The sequence below is a fragment of the Drosophila ficusphila genome, unplaced genomic scaffold (genome assembly GCF_018152265.1).
Source record: "Drosophila ficusphila isolate 14025-0441.05 unplaced genomic scaffold, ASM1815226v1 contig_256, whole genome shotgun sequence".
Taxonomy (NCBI): Eukaryota; Metazoa; Arthropoda; class Insecta; order Diptera; family Drosophilidae; genus Drosophila; species Drosophila ficusphila.
The window spans coordinates 617,631-622,968 of record NW_025064156.1 but is presented as its reverse complement, the minus strand read 5'-3'; the positions used below and the strand labels follow the sequence as shown (position 1 = coordinate 622,968).

At 49.8% G+C, this 5,338-nt stretch overlaps 1 pseudogene; it reads left to right on the top strand.

Moving 5' to 3' along the window:
- Positions 1 to 305: 305 nt before the first annotated feature.
- Positions 306 to 4,970, top strand: LOC122319864 (annotated as a pseudogene).
- The last annotated feature ends 368 nt before the right edge of the window (positions 4,971 to 5,338 follow it).

Genomic DNA, 5,338 nt, shown 5'->3' with positions numbered 1-5,338 from the left:
TTTTTCTATTTCTCGTCGCTTCCATAGACCGTTTCCTTTTAGCGAGACAAATTCCTCAAGTCAGCTAAAGACAATTTTTTTCAAGAGTGCAACTCCAAGAGCAAAGGTCTAAAATTTGTTTCTTACGACCAACACACTCGTTTTCCAATCAGGGTTTCGTTTTTTGGCATGTCCAGTGAAGGTGTGAATAAGAAATCTCCATTCCACCAGCAAAAACTCCAAAGATTCTTGTCAAGCCGCCGACACCTAAACCGTCCACTAAGACTCCCTCTCCCCAAGGAAGGCTCACTCGTTCCGACACAAAGATGGCTCTAACTGCGTCCGATTTTGCGCTGAATCAGTTCATTGAGGTTTCAGATCGACTCAGTGAATTCGAAGCGAGATGCAACACTCCGGCACCGACTCCTCCGAGCATGTCCATGCTAAATATCCGACGCGAAGAGGTCCGAGCATTGTGGGAGCGCATCAAGAAAGAATGCGATGAGTGCAATGTACGCCTGATTTCAGCCGGAGACAGTGCAGCTGACAGCTTGCCAATTCTCCGAGCGAAGTACAATTATTGCTACGGCGTCTACGAAAGGTGTGGTGCGCACATAGAAGACCTTATTGCTCAAGCTCCTCGAACCCCCCAAACACAAGCTGATCCGTCCCAGACCTATGTTCCTTTAGGTTGTCGGCTACCTCCGTGCGATACCGAGGTCTTCACCGGCGATTATCTTCGCTGGCCGACGTTTAGGGACCTTTTCACGGCGATTTACATTAACAATCCAAGATTGACGCCGGTCGAGAAATTGTTCCACCTGAACTCTAAAACGAGTGGAGAAGCACACACAATTGTGGCAAAGTCGCCTTTAACTAACGATGGTTTTCGCTCAGCCTGGGATAACCTAACTAAGCGTTTCGAAAACAAACGGTTGTTAGTAAACAGTCATTTGAAAATACTGTTCAATGTGCAGTCCATCACTCAGGAATCTGGGCCAGCTTTGCGAGAGCTTCAAGACACCATCCAGATTTGCCTTACCGCTTTAGAAACGAGCGATATTAGCACCGACAATTGGGATTGCCTATTGGTTTATATGGTCTCCGCCAAACTTCCAAAGATGACACTTTCCCTCTGGGAGCAGTCGCTCCACAACAAGGTCGATGTTCCCTCTTGGCAGGAGTTAAATAATTTCCTCACTGAGCGTCACAGGACACTAGAGGCCATAGATGACGTCCGTCCGTCAGGCTCTAGTCAGCCTCAGCCCAGAGCAGCAGGCTCGAATTCCACGGCACGTAGCTATGAAGCTAGAGTAGAACCCAGAGGTAAAGGGTGCGACTTGTGCAATAGAGAAAACCATCCAGTGCGGACATGCGCACGGTTTCTCCGGATGTCTGTCGATGAGCGGTCCGCCTATATCAAAGGCAAAAAGCTGTGTCTGAACTGCTTCGCACGAGGACATCAGCTACGGGACTGTGACAGCACTCATAGTTGCTACACATGCCGCGGCCGCCATCACACGCTACTGCATCGAGGTAACGCGTCTTCAACGCCCTCGTCTCCAACTCCAGCTTCTTCGCCCAGGTCAAGACCAACTACGACCGCTCCAGCGACTACCAGTGCCGCAACCTCCACGGTGCAAAATTATTTTGCCACGGGTCATAGATCCGTCTTGTTGGGCACCGCCGTTATTGACATTTGCCATCTGGGATCAACCTTCAAAGCTCGTGCCTTGATCGACTCTGGATCGGAGGCAACATTCATGACTGAGAGGCTGTTCAACTTGATTAAGTTGCCTCATCAGCTCATTCGAGCCCAAGTCTCCGGCTTAAGCCAAACACTGGCAGCAGAATTTAAAAGACTCTGCCAGTTTTCACTTCGATCTCCGACCAAGCCTGGCCTGCAGCTAGACGCGACTGCCTATTTTTCTTTGGCGGACCCGAAATTCTATGAGAGTGCACAGATAGACGTGTTAATCGGGGCTAATCTGGTGCCTTCCATACTCCTAAGCGGCACCCGAGGAAACATCTGTGGCTCTCTTCTTGGTCAAGAGACTATATTCGGATGGATCCTTACCGGACCAGTACCAGCTGCTAGGCAAGAGCAAATTTCCGCTTTCTCCACTCGAATCTCCCATATATTCGATTTAAACCTGGATCAACTTCTCACCAAATTTTGGGAGGTGAAGGATCTGCCAATAAAAATGGCAAAAGAGTCAGATTTGGCTTGTGAGGAAAATTTCCTCCGGACAACCACGAGAGACGATAGTGGAAAATATATCGTCAGCCTGCCATTCCGTGATCCGGAGAACGTAAAGTCCGCTCTGGGACACTCCAGATCCTTCGCGTTGGCTCAATTCTTCAGAAACGAGCAGCGTTTAAGGAGGGACAGCCAACACAAAATGAAGTACGATACCGTCATTCAAGAATATCTCGATCTCAACCACATGAAAGAGGTCTTTCCTACCCATGATTCTGCGAGTTATTATCTTCCGCATCATGCCGTGCTCAAGCCGGAAAGTACGACCACCAAGCTTCGTGTGGTGTTCAATGCCTCGAGCCCTTCAGACAATGGGGTCAGTCTAAATGATATCCTTCATGCTGGCCCGGTCTTACAGTCCGATCTGACCATTCAAATTCTGAAGTGGCGATATTTCCGATACGTTTATAGTGCCGATATCGAGAAAATGTATCGACAGATCTGGGTAGACCCGAAGCATACCCCGTTCCAACGCATTTTATTCCGAAACAGCGAGGGGTACATTCGAGATTTTGAGTTAAAGACGGTAACTTTCGGGATTATTTGTGCGCCCTTCCTGGCGATACGAGTCCTACAACAGCTGGCGACTGACGTGCAGCTCACCCATCCGAGAGCGAGCAAGGTCATTCGTAGTGCAATGTATGTAGACGATGTCCTTTCGGGAGCTGACTCTGAGGAAGATGCTCAGCTCACAATAAAAGAGTTACAGAGTGCCCTAGACTCCGCGGGCTTTCCGTTAAGGAAATGGATATCCAACAACAAAGTGGTGTTAGCTCATATCCAAGCCGATCATCTTCTGAACAGCGATTTCCTTGATCTCGACACTGAAAGTACAGCCAAGACTCTCGGTGTACGGTGGAGAGCGACGTCCGATGAGTTTTTCTTCGTTCCACCAGATCTACCCACAGAAATCTCCCCCACAAAACGCCAGGTGCTTTCCCAAATCGCCAAACTGTTTGATCCAGCGGGCTGGCTCGCACCATTTGTTGTATGTGCCAAAATCTTTATGCAAGAGATTTGGCTTCAGGAGCTGGGGTGGGACGATAAGCTGCCATCTGAGTTGTGCTAAAGGTGGCACAGTTTTCTTCAGAGCTATTCGGTCCTTGATCAGGTCCGGATTCCAAGATGGGTTTCCTTTCACCCAGAATTTCGCTCAAAGCATCATGGATTTTGTGATGCCTCGCAAAAAGCCTACGGCGCTGCGATCTACGTGCGCGTAGAGATGGGACATACCGCGATGGTACACCTGCTCACCGCCAAGACGCGTGTTGCGCCAGTCAAAACTGTGTCGCTTCCTCGACTAGAGCTGTGCGGAGCTTTACTGCTAGCCGAAATGGCTGAAGCGATCCTTCCCAGCATGCCGATGCTGAATTCGAGTCTCCACTGCTGGACCGACTCCACCATTGTGTTGGCATGGTTAGCTAAGCCAGCTTGCCATTGGACTACTTTCGTTGCCAACAGAGTGACGAAGATCACTCAGTCCACAGAGGCAGCCAACTGGTCACACGTTCAATCCGAACATAATTCCGCTGACTTGGCTAGTCGAGGGGTGGCCCTTCCAGAGCTTGTCGGTAGTTCTCTCTGGTGGCATGGACCCACTTGGTTGCAAAAACCACGCAGCCAATGGCCTAGTCAGGGGACCGACCTACCCGTGACCGAGATCGAAAAGCGAGCAGTCAAAGCCCACGTAGCGTATATTCCGAACGAAGACATTCTTGATCGTTTTTCCAAATTGGATAGAGCGTTGCGGGTCCTCGCGTATGTCCAGCGTTTTATCAATCGGTGCAAGAAACAATCGCCGCTTTCAGAGATCCGTCTGGAGGCCAAGGAACTTGTCGCCGCCGAACGGCTCATGATTCTCTGCACTCAGCGCAGGTATTTAACGAACGAGTAACGCTGTTTGAGTCAGAAGCTTCCGGTGCCCCCTTCCAGTTCGATCCTCTCCTTAAACCCTTTCCTAGATCAGGAGGGGCTGATAAGGGCATGTGGCCGTGTAACAGCCTCTGAAAGTTTGCGTTACGATGAACGACATCCGATAATCCTCCCGTACGAATGTTCACTCTCTCGGCTTCTGGTAAAGTTCACGCATCTCATAACGCTTCACGGAAGTAATCAGTTGGTGGTACGTCTCACCCGGTCCAGATATTGGGTTCCGAGAATTAAAAACTTGGTGAAGGCAGTTATCAATGCCTGCAAGGTCTGCGTTGTTTACAAAAAGAGATTGCAAGTTCAGATGATGGAAAATTTGCCAAAAGAACGAGTGTCATTCTCCCGTCCATTCACGTACACGGGGATGAACTACGCAGGGCCCTTCGATATAAGAAATTACACTGGTAGAGCGTGTCTTATTACAAAAGGGTATGTGTTGGTTTTCGTTTGTTTCTCCACCAAGGCTATCCATTTGGAGCCTACTTCAGATCTGACGACCGAGAAATTTCTGGCGGCGTTCTCGCGGTTCGTATCCAGAAGAGGGTGTCTTCGCCAAGTGCAGTCGGACAATGGGAAGTCCTTTGTTGGCGCTGGCCCATTACTGTCCCGAGATTTTCTCCAGGCCGTTTAAGAGTCTGTGACTGATGCGTATAGTCATCAGCAGCTCGACTGGCATTTCATTCCGCCAGGAGCACCCCATATGGGCGGCCTATGGAAGCTGGTGTCAAGAGCTTCAAGGCGTTGTTCTATAAATGCACAGCTACGCGGAAGAAGAACTTGCCACTCTGCTAGCGAAGATTGAAGCTTGTCTAAATTCCAGACCGCTATCTCCCATGTCAGAGGATCCCACTGATCTTCTAGCTTTGACACCAGGGCACTTTCTTGTCGGCGGCCCTCTTCTATCCATAGTGGAGCCCGATGTAAAGGGGGATCCAAGACCATATTGAACCGGTGGCAACACTTAAAAGCTCTCCATCAGCAATTCCGCGCTCGATGGAAGGACGAGTACCTTAAAGAGCTCCACAAGCGCAACAAGTGGAAGTGTCCCACCGAGAATATGCGGGTCGGGGACATGGTCGTCATCAAAGACGACAATCTGCCCTCAAATGAGTGGCGACTCGGTAGAATCGACTCCGTCTTTCCTGGAGCCGATGGCAACGTCCGCGTAGT